We start from the raw sequence: 14975 nt of genomic DNA, 5'->3' as shown, positions 1-14975 counted from the left end.
ATTTGCTAATGTCACACACATAATAATTAAACAAATCCATTTGTCCACAAAACTCAACTTTGCCATGACTGCTTCCAAGAACCCCACTCCACCCGATCGCCTTGCTCATATCCAGTTTAATCGCCATAAAGCCTTCTTTACCCCACATACATGAATTCATCGTATGGAGGGTCTCATAAATTGCTAAAATATTGCTCGTAATTAAACGGCCTAGAATGAAGGCACTCTGGTTGTGAGAAATAATATGCAGCAAACCAAATTTTAGTCCATTTGCAAGTACTTTAGATGTGAGTTTATAAAGTACATTGCACAAACTGATTGGGCGAAATTCAGTCACACAAGATGGATTCTTAACCTTTGGAATCAGGGTTATATAAGTAAAATTAACCTCTTTATTCAAGAATCCTGAGTTTAGGGAATTAAGTACAGCCCGACTAACCTCTTCACCCACTACCGACCAATTGTTTTGGAAAAAATCTGCAGAGAAGCCATTTGTAGCCAATTCCTTCAAAGGCAGCATTTAATTCAAAGCCACACAGACCTCCTCTATAGTGAAATAAGAAGGAAAATAAACATAAAAACAAACTGAAAAACAAATAGAAAAATAAAAGGATAATCTGTGGGGTGCCTCCCATAAGCGCTAAGGTTAACGTCTTTAGCCAAATTATTGTCCGTCTCCCCAGCTTCTCCTCTCTTAAGCATAGTCACAGCCTTGAACTCCTCCCGTCCTCTTGGGTTTTGTGTGGTCTGAGATGGGAACTCTCCTCTCTTCCTCCCACTTAGGTCTTTAGCTAATTGCCCTTCTTGCACCTCTAATTTTTGAATGCCTTGACTTGTAGTGGACTCTAGTTTCTGAATGGCTTGAGAGGTTTGAGTGTTGGTCTGTTGTTGTGCATTCAAGAACTAGAGTTTAGCACTTTCAACGTCATTCTTTTTCGGCCTAGGATTTGATTGGGCCGCTTGTGGTGGAGCTTGGTAGTTATTTCCTTGTTGGAAATTTTGTTGTTGCCTTTGAGGATTAAGAACATTCTGATTGTTACTCCAAGAAAAGTTGGGGTGGTTGTGCCACCCTGCATTGTAGGTGTTGGAGTATGGGTTATTCTTTGAAGGGTAATTGTTCTGCCCAACATAGTTTACTTGCTTGTGCAATGCAATTGAAGACATAGGATGAGTCTCAGTAGTATGTTCAGACTGGGAACATATAGCACATACCTCGACTTGTGCTACTTGTTGACCCGGAGCAATGTTGTAATTTGTCATGGCCTTCATGATCATGTTCGGTTTCTTCTCCATAGTTGCCATCTGGTTTGCACTCCACCAGTAGTGCTCACTTCATACACACCCTTCCCCTTGAGTCTTTGTTTTGCTCTAGTTGAGAATTGTTGAGAATTCTCACTCTAGGTTTCATAGAGTTCTTTAGCTTCCTCACTGTTCTTCTCCATAAGCACACCTCTGCATCCTGCATCAACAAGGCTTTTGTTAGATTCATTTAAACCCTCATAAAAGGCTTGTACTTGATCCTCCTGAGATAGGTTGTGGGGTGGGCATTTGAGAAGTAGTTGGTTGAAATGGTCCCTTGCTTTAAAGAACAGATCTCCATCTCTTTGTTGGAAGGTTTGAATATCCTTCCTTAGTTGTCTTGTTCTTTGGGCTGGGAAGAACTTTTTCAGGAATTTTGTGGCCAATTCTTCCCAGTTTATGGATGGATCCTGCAGCCAAAGAGTTCAACCAGAGTTTAGCATTATCTTTCAAGGAAAAAGGGAAAAAAATTAACCTGATTCCTTTCACAGTTAAGCCCTGGATGTTCTGAGTCTTGCACGGATCGAAGAAGTCCCTAATGTGCAAATCTGGATCCTCAGAAGGTGTGCCTCTGTAGTGTGGGACCATATTGAGAAAATGTGGAGATAGATTATAATTGCTCATCATAATGGGCTGAAAGTCAATGCATGATGGTCGATCAAAGCTACGAGGAATGTATGAGCTTTTCATTGGCCTTAGCATTGGGGGGTTCTCAACATCTTCTTCTTCTCTTCCCACCATTTAAAATGTCTGGATGGTCTGGAAAATTGATTCAATTATGAGATTAATAACCCTGTAATGTTACAAAGGAAAAGAGTAAAAATCTAAATTACAGCAAGGTTGATAGTGCTATCTGAGCCAGTGCGTTCGATAGCACTAAACAGTTCGCTCGATCGTATTGCCGTAGATGAAATAGAAATAGACCAGGGAAGGAAAGTTTTAATAACAGAACAGGGGTCGTGTGACCTAGGGTAGATCATGTGAGAGTTTGCACGAGTGCGCTCGATTGCATCGCAAGGTGCGGTCAATCGCACTTGTGCAGATATGTGCATGTGTGTGTGTGTGCAGGCGCACTCGTGCGTGCAGGAGTGCACGAGCGAGAGTGTGGTCAATCGTACAGCTGTGTATACTCGATTGTACTCATGCAGAATAGAAATACAAAACACAACAAAAAAAAAAACAAAAAAGAAAACAAAGTATTTAGTGGCCTACAGAAGTGCGTTCGATTGCATTAAAGGTGCGCTCGATCGCATAGCTGCAGAACGGGAATGCACGTACGAAAACCAGAAAACAAAAATCTAAATTAAAATAAAATTTAACAATTTGAAGGAAAACAGAAAACAAATTTAAAATTACAACAAAATTAAAACAAGACATAATTAACTAAGGGAAAACAAATTCTAAACAAAATCAAACAATCATCGACAATGGCGTTAAAAACTTGTTGTGACAAATACCAACCTAAATTAATAGGCAAATACTTGGTACGTTTTACTCGTAAGTGCACGAGATCAAAAACGTGAGTATAGAGTGCAAGTATGAGATCATTCCCACGAGGATTGTTGTTTTTATTTAGAATTGATTTTCCAATTTAAATTGTCAACTTGTCACAGATTTGCAATGGTGAAAAGATATAAAAATAATGAAAAGGTTAGAGTTTTGACATCCACCACAAATCATTCTAATTAAGATAATACTAGGCCAATGTTTCAATCATATGGTATATTTAATACTTGTCAACCTAAGGGCCTGGGATTTACACCTTAAGCTATTGATTTCCCTAAGCAATGAATTAGGCAATAGTATTTACTCTAATTCACTTATTCCCTAAAGGATTTAATATGGTATCTACTAAGTTGTTTTTTAGGGAAACATTATTCTATGGAGATCAACAAACACATGAGTCCTAGGACATGGTATCTACTCCTAATTCCCATGTTGATTAAGCCAAGAACCCATGGTTAGGTTCTTTTGTCACTTTATAAAGCCCAAGATTCGGTCATCAAAATTTACTTAATTAACAGATTCCAAACACAAGTAAATAATGATGAGGCACATTCACATGGGGAATTCAATCACATAGACATAATCAATTAAATTAAAACACAATGATTGAAACAATGGCTATAATATTAAATTAAACAGACATGATTAGGGCTTCAATCTAGCCCTAACAATAAATTTATTTACACATAATGAAACTAAAACTAAAACATAAAAAGAAAAGGGAAAGAAGAAACCGGAAAATGCTTCTTGAAGTAGCCTCCAATTTCTCTCTTTGGAATTGTGTATTTTCTAAGAGGTCGAGACGTCTATTTATAGGCTTTAGAAAGACCTAGAAACCCTAGAAAACCTAATAAAATCAGAGAACAAAACCCTACTCCAATTAGGGTTGGGAAAACCTAATATTAGGTGGTTAATAAGTCTTTCCACATCTGAGTCGCCCGTCTGCGCTCGATCGCCATGCCTTGTGCTCGATCACAACTTGTGCTTGATCGTTCCTCTACTACACTCAAGTGTTGATGCGCTCGAGCCTAAGTGTGGTGCGCTCGATCTGAACTCCAGCTTTTCCCAAAATTGGCCCTTGATGCCTAAAATGTCGAAAAACGCTTTGTTTTCCTTCAAACACCTAAAAATAGACAAAAGCTCGAAAAGGAAGTAAAACAACATAAAATAGCACAACTAAAGGATTAACACACATAAATTAAGGGGCTCAAATATGTATTTTAGCACATATCAGGACCACATGAGTGCTCAGTTTCCCTCCCCTATAAATACCCCCACACCCCATTCGACCCAGCCCTTAAATCCACCTCTGAAACCTTAGGAAAACTCTGCTTCTTTGTCATTTGAGTGTGTGTGAGCTTGTGAGTAACTTGGAGAAAGGGGGGAGCACTTGGCAGAAAACATAAATAATAGAATGAATAATATATGAAATTTAAACAGAATTAACTAAATTTAAGGAAAAACTTCTAAACAAAATTCAACGCAATCCCCAGCAACGGCGGCAAAAACTTGTTGTGCAAATATCCATCTAATTAATAGACGAATAAATGTATGTTTTACTTGCAAGTGCACAAGATTAAAATGATAGTATAGAAAGCAAGAACGAAATCATTCCCACGAATATTGCTATAAATTATGCTTAAAAGAATTGCCTAAATAAATAACAGAATGAAAAGAAATAAAATATTGAGTTTAATTAATAAGAATGAAAGTGTTAGGTTTTGATATCCACCGCTAGCCTTACTAGAATAAGATAAACAATATGCCAATGCTACAACCATATCAAGATACCCAATGTTTGTCAACCTAAGAGCATTGTTTCTACTCCTTAAGCTATTGATTTCCCTAATCAACGAATTAGGCATGGTATCTACTCTAATTCTTTTCTCTATCAAAGGATTTAGCATGGTATCTACTAAGTTGTTCTTCAAGAACGTTAGAGTATAAATTAAATAATTGAATTCATCTCTTCTTAAAAGTTTAAACTTTTAGGTTACTAGTTAATTTATTGACTAGTTCGTTAACTAGTTTGTATGTAGATCTTTGTTGATATGAAGTTTTATTTTGGATGATATGGTATTGTTGTGTAGTATCATTGTGTTTGAGGTTATTTGCTAAAGAGTTGTACATTGATGTTCTTCAATAAAGGACTTGTTCATAAAATAAAATAATCTCTGATTGGTTAGGGGAAAAGGTGGAAGAAAAAAAAAAAAAAATTACACTTTAGCCCTTGAACTATCACTCCTTATGCATTTATACCTATAAACTTTAAAAAGTGACACTGAGACCTCCTATACTACTACTACATGTCAAATTAGACATTTTTATATTTTTCTTCTCAAAATACCCTTAAAGTTATTAAAAAAAGTTATTTGAAAAAAAATTCAAATTATTAAAAAAAAAAATAGAAAAATAGAAAACACCAAAAATGGGTTGCCCTTTTTATATTGGCCCCATTAATTTCTTTATTTTCAGATGGTTATTTTGATATATTTTTTAATAAATTCAAAGGTATTTTGGAGAGAGAAACGGAAAAATGTTTAATTTGACACATGATGATAGTATATATGTACGTAGGGCCTTGATGTCAGTTTTTAAAGTTTGAATCTTTAATTGCAAAGAGGGTGATAATTCAGAGAGGGGCTAATCTATATATTTTTCCAAAAAAATATTGAAAGCATAACTTGGCATACCTATCAATCCGATTCCTAACTTTTAACAAAAACTCCCTATTATCCACTTCGGTTACTCTGACCAACCTCTTGAGCAATTTCTTCCTTTCTTCATATCCAAGAACATGAATATGGATTTCACTGGCTTCACCTTTCGACGTAGTCAGTATACCTTTTCTTAGACGATCGAAAGTTGAAAGCCTTTCAAGAGTAGCCCATTTGAGAGCTTCTTCATCGTCTTCCTCTCGTGAAGAGCTCGTGAAAACGTCCATAGCATTGTTCCTCCACGCCGACAAACTGCGTGAACGTAAGCTTCCCCATAAACTACCACTGACCTTGTAGTTCTCAACACCGTCTATGATTAGATGATGAAAAAGATGCTCTTTCGGGTAAGCGGGTTCAACCTTCTTTCTGCTCCAGACAATGAAGAAGAGTACACATTATAACGCATGTACGTATATATAAGGACGAATCAAGTTCACGTGCTCTTGTAATGAAATTAACAGCCTGAATTGTATATCTCTTCATTAATCTAAGTGAAAATGATGGCCGCTAGGAGTAGCTCGGCGACCCCCACCCTCTCAACCTATAAGTTTTTTGTTTTTGTTTTTGTTTTTTTTGTTTTTTTTTTGGAGTTGCTGTGCGGGTGATCCGCCCCCTATAAGTTTTAGGCCATAGTGGTAGTTTTCGAACCACCCATTTTTTTTTTCTTTAGTTTTAGGTTTTTAGATTTTAGTTTTATTTTAATTTTTTGAATTTATAAAATTATTTTTGTCTTATTAAAAAAAATTATGGTCATTTTTGTATTTTTATTGGCTTTAAACGGAACATTGACATTTTTTTGGTAGTTATAGAGGCCATTGGCACAATTAGTAGTTTGGGAGAGACATTGACAGTGAGGGGATAGTTTGGGGAGGATAAGTGTACTTTTTCCAATTTATTTTTGGTTAAAATGGCTCTTGTATCCCTTCAATTGTTATAGAGACCGGCTATGGTTTTTTTTTTTTTTTGTCAAAAAAAAAAAAAAAAAAAATCTTTGTCACTAACATCATGAAAACCCTTATTACTCACAAGTTGTATTCTAATTAAACTTTTCAAGGGTCGGTGCACATTTTGATCACTAGAATGTTGTTTATTCCTTTAATAATTTCTTCAATTATTTTTTTTTTAAAGAAAAAAAAAAAAAAAAAAAACCCTAAATTTAAGTTTCTGGAAACCCCTAATAGGAAATTCTTGGCAGCGGAAGTAGTTTGTTTCTTTGGCTGACCATTTGGTTCTATCGAGAGTACTCATGGAACTTAAGGAGGAGGACACCCCAAGAGTTGCGGTCCAGCAAGAAATAGAGTCGTTGGTGCCATAGGTGTGGCAGGTTGCACTTTGGGAAATGTGGATCGAGGAAGAATTTTTGCTATGGATGTGGCAAGGTGGCACACTTTGTTTGAAACTGCAACCAGGCCAAAAGGAATGGTATTGGTTTGCCAGGAAGGAAATGATGGCAGGGCATGAGATAAGCGTAACCACTAGGATTGTTTAAGGCATGCGGTTCGATTTGTTTTGAAGTTAGAGGCTGGGTTACTAGTTGTATACTCAGACATCAACTAGTTGTTTTTTGTTTTGTAATTGCACTTGATTTGAGATTTTGGACCTAAAAGTGTAACATTAACTACGAGTTTTGTTAATGCATGATGCTTGTTACGCTATATCTGATGTGTTGATGATAAGATTCATGATTTTGTTAATTTCCCATTAGAAGGATGTTAAGGCTTGATATTTTTGAACTTGGATTCTAGTATGTTGGTAAAGAGCAATTAGTAAATCTGGTACCTTTGAATCTTGTATGCATGGATTACATGATTTTGGGTCATATATTAGCTAAGAGATTTTATAGGATCCTTCTATACCTAAATGGACTAAGGAGTTGTTGGGTACAGTTGTTTGTGGAGAGAAAGGAGGTGGCTAGAGCTGATCTAAGGATTATGGTTGCAAGATCATCCTGGCAAGGCTAAAGTAGTACTTGGCGCTTTAAGAAGGAAGTAGACGGTAGAGCTTGCCACTCTTGGAATTTCCCAACCCTAGTTGGTTATGCAATTCGCTAGGATGGGAGTAGAAGTGGTAGATGAGGGTGCACCTACACGCTTGTCTAACCTGGTGGTTGAATCGAAATTGCTTGCTAGGATTAAGGTTGCTTAGTTGAAGAACCCTGAGTGTACCAAGATCAAGTAGTTGCTAAAGCACAAGGGTTTTGCCTTAAGGATGATAGATTGCTCACTCATTTCAAACAATGGTGTGTGCCGGAGGACGGATGGTCAGTCGGAGCGGACTAACCAAATCATGGAGGACATGTTACAGGCTTGCGTATTGGAATTCAAAGGTAGATGGATTTAGTACGTACCTTTGATCGAGCTCGCCTACAGTATTAGCTACAAGCGACTATTGGAAGGGCGCCTTATGAAGCATTTTATGGACATAAGTGTTAGTCGCCCTTATACTGGGACAACATCGGAGAGAGGCATACATTGGGGCCTGGAATGATTCAAGATGCTCATTTCAAAGTGCTAACCATCAGACAAAGGATGAATGCATCCTAAATTCGGCAGAAGAGCTATGCCAATAACAGGAGACGACCTTTGAAATTCGAAGTAAGAGATCGTGTGCTCCTTAAGTTGTCATCGATGAGGGGAGTGATGCGATTTGGGATGGAAGGGTAGATTGACATACAGGGTTGCCTTCTGATGCACAAATTTAATTGTACTCGCAAGCGCACGAGTCGTGTGCAGTAAAGTGTGTGCAAGTACGAGGTCGAATCCACAGGGAGACGTGTTTGCAAAAATTAATTTTCTAGTTTAACCTAATTTTATCTTAACCTAGTTCCAATTTTTGTAATTGTGTCATGCAAAATCATAAACTAAACTAAGCAATTTAAAAGTAAGTAATGGTAAATTACTAAGGTTTCCGAATCCCTCTCGTCAAATCAAACAACATGTCTTGCATTTTATACATACAATAGTCAATCCAAATACATTGTTCAAAAGTTGAAAAAATGCAAATTAAATCATTCAATGAATCCATCCGTTAAAAGAATCACAACGAATATTTAATTGAAATCAAATCATCCACTGTATTCGTAGATCACAATGGATATTAGTCTCAATTCAATCATTCGATGTACCCCCAGACGAAACACAACGAATATTAAATTAAGCATGAATATAGTACCAACATTTAATCAATTAAACTTAATAAACTGTTGAATTGGCTTTTGAGCAACACTTTCATAAAATAGTCCATTGTATATATAAAACGACAAGAACATGTATGTTTATCAATAACGAGGCTTCATCTTCAACCTTAGTTGAAGGTTTTAGCCTCTCATGATAACAAAAACAACAAACAATTGAATTGACATCATGAGAAAAATAAAACTTACAATGGAAAACGAAGCACAAGCTTTCTTGATGACAATACGTCGTATTTTTCTAAAAACCGTGCCTCCCAATGTGTGGTTACAAGAGAAAAAAGTTGTATAGATAAAAAAAAAAAAACTAGGGTTCAGCGCTGCCAGGTCAGCGTGAGTGCGCTCGATCGCTCCCATGGTGCTCTCGAGCGCTCTCGGCTCTTCAGGGCTCCTGCGGCGTAGCAGTTAAGCGATGCGTGCTAGGGTTGACGTGGTCCTGCACTCGAGCGTGTTGTGCATGGGATCGAGCGCACTTCGCTCTGTGCGCTCGATCGCATTTTCAGGGAACTTCAATTCCTTTGCTTATTTCCACCCTTAAACCGCAATTTGCTCTTAATAACCTGTAACACATCAAAACACTAAAACTAACAAAAAACATCATAAATTAACACAGCAAGAGCTTAACAAACATAAGTTAAGGGGCCCAAATATAGAATATTTGGCACTCATCAAGTACCCTCAAACTTACATTTTGCTAGTCCCTTAGCAAAACAAAATGAAAACAAAAAACATAAGTCCGCTGTCGTGGGAGAAATGATTGCATTTAGCATATGCAACAAGCCTTTTAAACCCCTAGGCATCCCTAGAGGACGAGTGAAGTCTCGTGAGGGTTTGACAGGAATGATACCCACAAACATTTATGCACTATGTTATTTGACAAACATGGACGTCCACATAAACACATGGTTTTTAACATCATGAGCAGGTTTATCACAATGAACACCATAATCACATCATCAAAACAGCCATAAATCATTCAACTCAAAGATGAAAATTTGAGACAACACATGTTCCAATAAGTGCAATGTGAGACTAACATATAATCATGAGGCTTCAATTTATTCTCAAACCAAGGCTTAAATTTTATTTTATTTTTTTATTTTTATTTTAATTTTTTTGTTCTTTTTTTTAAATTTTTTTGTTTTTTTGTTTTTTTGTTTTTGTTTTGTTTTGTTTTTTTTTTTTTTTGTAGGCTGTGCAATGCTTTGTTTTCTTAAGCTTTCTAATTGACCGATGTAACGAGTATTGGGCTAGAGACTCCCAAACCAAATGGCTTTAGGGCACTAGATGTAGAAACATTCCTAAAGGCTTAATTACTCAAGTCAACTAGGCTACGAAGCCAAACTAGCCATACAACCAACCAGGTTAGGTTTCTCATCTTTTTACGCGAACACTCAATGCTTTGTGAGGCATGAGGTCCGGTTACTCAATGAGAAGCTCAAACTGATTTATTTTATATATATATATATATATATTTATTTATTTTCAAGCCAAGGTTTCATCACACTTCATCCTACGTATCTCAAAATACACCCTAATCAAGTCAAATCTTATACCTCACCGATTCTATGCTAGTGCGCTCATGGTGATAAACTCAAACATGTGAAATCTCTCTAATCCACCAATGAGTCAAAAGACTCAAATTCCTAATGACATGTTGTGTTCAAAATGCTAAACAGACAAATGACATGCAAACCACAGAATAGGTGTTACTCTTGCTTAATCAATAACCTAGCAATTTTTTTTTTTTTCATAAAACAACACAAATAATCAAGGAAAAAGACAGAGAAATGTCTACCCCACCCCAAACTAAAATGACACATTGTCCCCAATGGGTCCAGAGATACAATACCAGGTGAGCAGCGTAGGAGAACGCTCCCCCAAACTTGAATGGTAGACACTTGCCCTGAAAAACACAACAGAAACAAACAAACAAGATAAAATGGTAAGGGAAAGAATTAGGGTTGCCTCCCACAAGCGCTAAGTTTTAAGTCTTCAGCCAGACTCTCCACAAAAGACGACAATCACTCAGAATAACTCGGATCCTCCAACAATGTCGTCTCGATCTCCTTACTCCTCAACTCTAAGAATGGTTTTAATCTTTGTCCATTCACCTTGAAGGTGTTACCATTCTTAGGATGCTTAATCTCGATAGCCCCATGAGGAAAAATTGACCGAATGATAAATGGGCCTGTCCACCGATATTTCAACTTGCCTGGGAAAAGATGCAGCTGTGAATTGTAAAGAAGGACTTTCTCACCAGGCTCAAAAGATCGTCTCAAAATGCTCTGGTCATGAGCCTTCTTCATCTGTGTCTTGTACAACCGCGCAGAATCATAAGCATCATTCCTCAGCTCCTCTAATTCATTGAGTTGGAGCTTCCTTTGTGATCCAGCCTTCAAAAGATTGAAGTTCAGCTACTTGATGGCCCAATATGCTCTATGCTCCAACTCCATGGGAAGATGACATGCCTTCCCGTACACAAGCCAATAGGGTGACAACCCAATCAGGGTCTTGAAAGCTGTCCTATATGCCCACAGTGCATCACTCAATCGCATAGACCAATCTTTCTATTGGGGTTTACCGTCTTTTCCAAAATATGCTTGATCTCTCGATTGGAGACTTCAACCTGTCCAATTGTCCGTGGGTGATACGGGGTGGCAACCTTATGTGTGGTGAAATACTTCTTCATCAACTGCTCAAAAATTCGATTGCAAAAATGCTTACCTCCATCACTTATAATTGCTTGAGGCGTATCAAAACGAGCAAAGATAGTGTCTCTCAAAAACTGGACCACAACTCTATGGTCATTGGTCTTGCATGCAACCACCTCCACCCATTTGGACATAGTCCACAGCAACCAAGATGTACAAATAGCCAAAGGAGTTCGGGAAAGGTCCCATGAAATCGATGCCCCATACGTAAAACATCTCAACAATCAAAATGGGACTGAGGGGCATCATATTCCTCCTAGAGATACTCCCTAGCTTCTGACAACGCTCACAAGATATACAATAAGCATGGTCGTCTTTGAAAAGGGTAGGCCAATAGAATCCACACTGCAAAATCTTGGCAGCGGTCTTCTTAGCACTGAAATGACCTCCACAGGCATGTTCATGACAGAAGGAGATGACATTGGATTGGTCATGCTCATGTATACACCTCCTAATGATCTGATCGGGACAATACTTGAACAGTAAGGATCGTCCCAGAAAAAGTGCTTCACCATGGACAAAAATCTGGACCTATCTTGTCGCCTCCACTGCTGAGGCAGTTGGCTAGTGACGAGATAGTTCACTATGTTAGCAAACCATGGTACAGGCTCATGAGCAATGTGCATCAATTGCTCATCAGGGAAAGTCTCCGAAATGGGGCTAGCGTCCTCGGTGTAATCCACAGTCAATTTAGACAAATGATCCGCCACCACATTTTCGGAACCCTTCTTGTCCCGAATTTCTATGTCAAACTCCTGAAGTAGCAAAATCCATCGGATCAGATGAGATTTAGCATCTTTTTTGGAAAAAAGATACTTCAATGCTGTGTGATCCGAAAAGATGATGACTTTAGATCCTAGCAAATAGGATCAGAACTTGTCTAGCGCAAAAATGACTGCCAACAACTCCTTTTCTGTGGTGGAGTAATTGAGTTGTACATCGTTCAAAGTCCTGCTCGCATAGTAAATGACATGGGGGAGTCTATCAACACGCTGCCCCAATACAGCTCCAACGGCATAATCTGAAGCGTCACACATGATCTCAAAAGGTACACCCCAGTTGGGTGGCTGAATAATGGGTATGGACATCATAATGCTTTTAAGGTCCCCAAATGCTCTCTTGCAATCCTCATTGAATACAAATGGGGCATCCTTCACCAATAACTTGCACAAGGGCCTAGCAATCTTGCTAAAGTCCTAGATAAATCGCTTGTAGAATCCTGCATGGCCTAGAAAAGAGCGAACCTCCTTCACTGTACGTGGGGGTGGAAGGTTAGAAATCAGATCCACCTTTGCTTTATCAACCTTAATGCCCTTCTGAGATATGATGTGCCCCAGTACAATACCTTGCTTGACCATAAAATGGCACTTATCCCAATTGAGCACCAGGTTCTTCTCCTTGCACCGTACCAATACCAAAGTCAATCGGTACAAACACTCATCAAAGGATGAACCGAAGACAGAGAAGTCATCTATGAAAATCTCTAAGAAACACTCTACCATGTCAAAAAAAATACTGATCATGCACCGCTGCAAAGTAGCGGGCGCGTTGCATAACCCAAAAGGCATGCGGCAGTAGGCAAAAGTCCCAAAAGGACAAGTAAACGTCATCTTCTCCTGATCTTTGGGGTCTACAAGGACCTGGTTATATCCAAAATAACCATCCAAGAAACAATAGTACTCATGCCCAGCCAAGCGCTCCACCATTTGATCAATAAATGGAAGCGGGAAGTGATCCTTTCTGGTGGCAGCATTCAACTTCTGGTAGTCTATGCATACTCTCCATCCTGATTGAATACAAGTTGGGACCAACTCATCATCCTTGTTCTACATTACCGTCAATCCAGCCCGCTTGGGCACAACATGAATCGGGCTCACCCACTTGCTATCAGAAATGGGATAAATGATTCCTACATCCAACAACTTTATCACTTCAGTCCTCACCACCTCTTGCATAGCTGGGTTAAGCCTCCTCTGTGGTTCCCTCGCTGGCTTGGCATTCTCTTCCAAATGTATCTTATGCATCACCACCGAGGGACTGATCCCCTTTATATCCTCAATAGTCTAGCCGATAGGTTCTTTATGTTCTCTTAAAACCTTTAACAATTTCTCCTCTTGAGCATCAACCAAGTCTGAAGCTATAATCACAGGCAATGTATCTGCTGGACCTAGGAACTTATACTTGAGAGTGTCCGGTAGAGGTTGAAGTTCCTTCTTGGGGGGATCAGGTATTGTTGTCTCCTCCTTCTCACTGCTCACTAGAGGAGCAGTCTCCAAAATTGCATCTGCTTGCTCAAGCAACTTGTCTAAGTCCAGATCCTCTCCAAACTGAGCAAAGCATGCCTCCAGGAGGTCCGCCATGCTTGATTCTTCAACAACATCCTCAAGGATCTCCTCAATCAAGCATACCTGTTGCATTTCCTCATATTCCAAGGGTTGCTTCCTAATATGGAAAATATTCAGCTCCACTGTCATATTTCCAAAGGAAATCTTCATCACCCACGTCCTACAATTGATCAGGGCGTTAGCCGTAGCTAGAAATGGTCGCCCTAAGATCACCGGTATTTGACTCCCCACATTTGGAACCGGCTCCGTGTCAAGCACAATAAAATCCACTGGGAAATAAAACTTATCCACCTTAATCAAGACATCCTCTACTATTCCCCGTGGAACCTTCACTGACCTGTCAGCTAATTGTAGTGTCATAGATGTGGGCCTCAACTCCCCTAGCCCCAACTGCACATAAACTGAGTAGGGCAACAAATTTACACTTGCTCCAAGATCCAATAATGCCCTCTCAATTTGGCTGACTCCTATCATGCAAGAAATAGTAGGACACCCAGGTCCTTGTACTTGAGGGGCAACTTGCATTGCAGGATTGAACTAACCTGCTCGGTCAAGAATACCTTCTTCGGAACATTCGTCCTCCTCTTCACTGTAATCAAGTCCTTTAAGAACATGGCATATGAAGGTACTTGTTGGATGGCGTCCAAAAATGGGATATTGATTTGGACCTGCTCGAACACCTCCAGAATGTCCTCAAACTTTCCTCCTTTCTTGGGTGCTTGCAACCTTTTAGGATAAGGCGCTTTCGGCACAAATGACGTAGGAGAGTCCTCAATAATGGGTGTGGCTGTAGATGGCTCGGCATCTCTTTTCTTTTTGTTGCCACTCTTTTCCCTTTCTTACCTCGTAGGGTCTTTGTCTTGCTTATCCACCTGATTGTCCACTTGTCTCCCTGACCTTAGTGTGACAGTCGCTTGCACATGTTCTTGCCTGTGTGCAAGATTCGAGGAATTTCCAACCATATATTGTCCTTTTGGGTTGGTCACGAGCTGAGTGGGCAACTTCCCCTTTTCTCTCTCACCCAAGTGATTGGCTATCTATCCAATCTGACTCTCCATCTTCGCAATTGCTTGGGTGTTAACCATTGTGGCATTCTTCACTTCATCTATCGCTTGGGTGTTTGCCATGGTAGAGTTCTTGAGCTCTTGTATGGTCTGGCTATTCGATTGTATGAATGCCTTCATTGTTTCTTCCAACGATAATT

The 14975-nt window shown here is 39.1% G+C and overlaps 1 pseudogene; it reads right to left on the bottom strand.

Moving 5' to 3' along the window:
* Positions 1-1397: 1397 nt before the first annotated feature.
* LOC132187972 (uncharacterized) lies at positions 1398-14733 on the bottom strand (annotated as a pseudogene).
* Positions 14734-14975: the final 242 nt, after the last annotated feature.

The sequence above is a fragment of the Corylus avellana genome, chromosome 6 (genome assembly GCF_965113065.1).
Source record: "Corylus avellana chromosome 6, dhCorAvel1.hap1.2, whole genome shotgun sequence".
NCBI lineage: Eukaryota > Viridiplantae > Streptophyta > Magnoliopsida > Fagales > Betulaceae > Corylus > Corylus avellana.
Note: the sequence above shows the minus strand (reverse complement) of the source record. Positions and strands in the feature narration are given on the sequence as shown.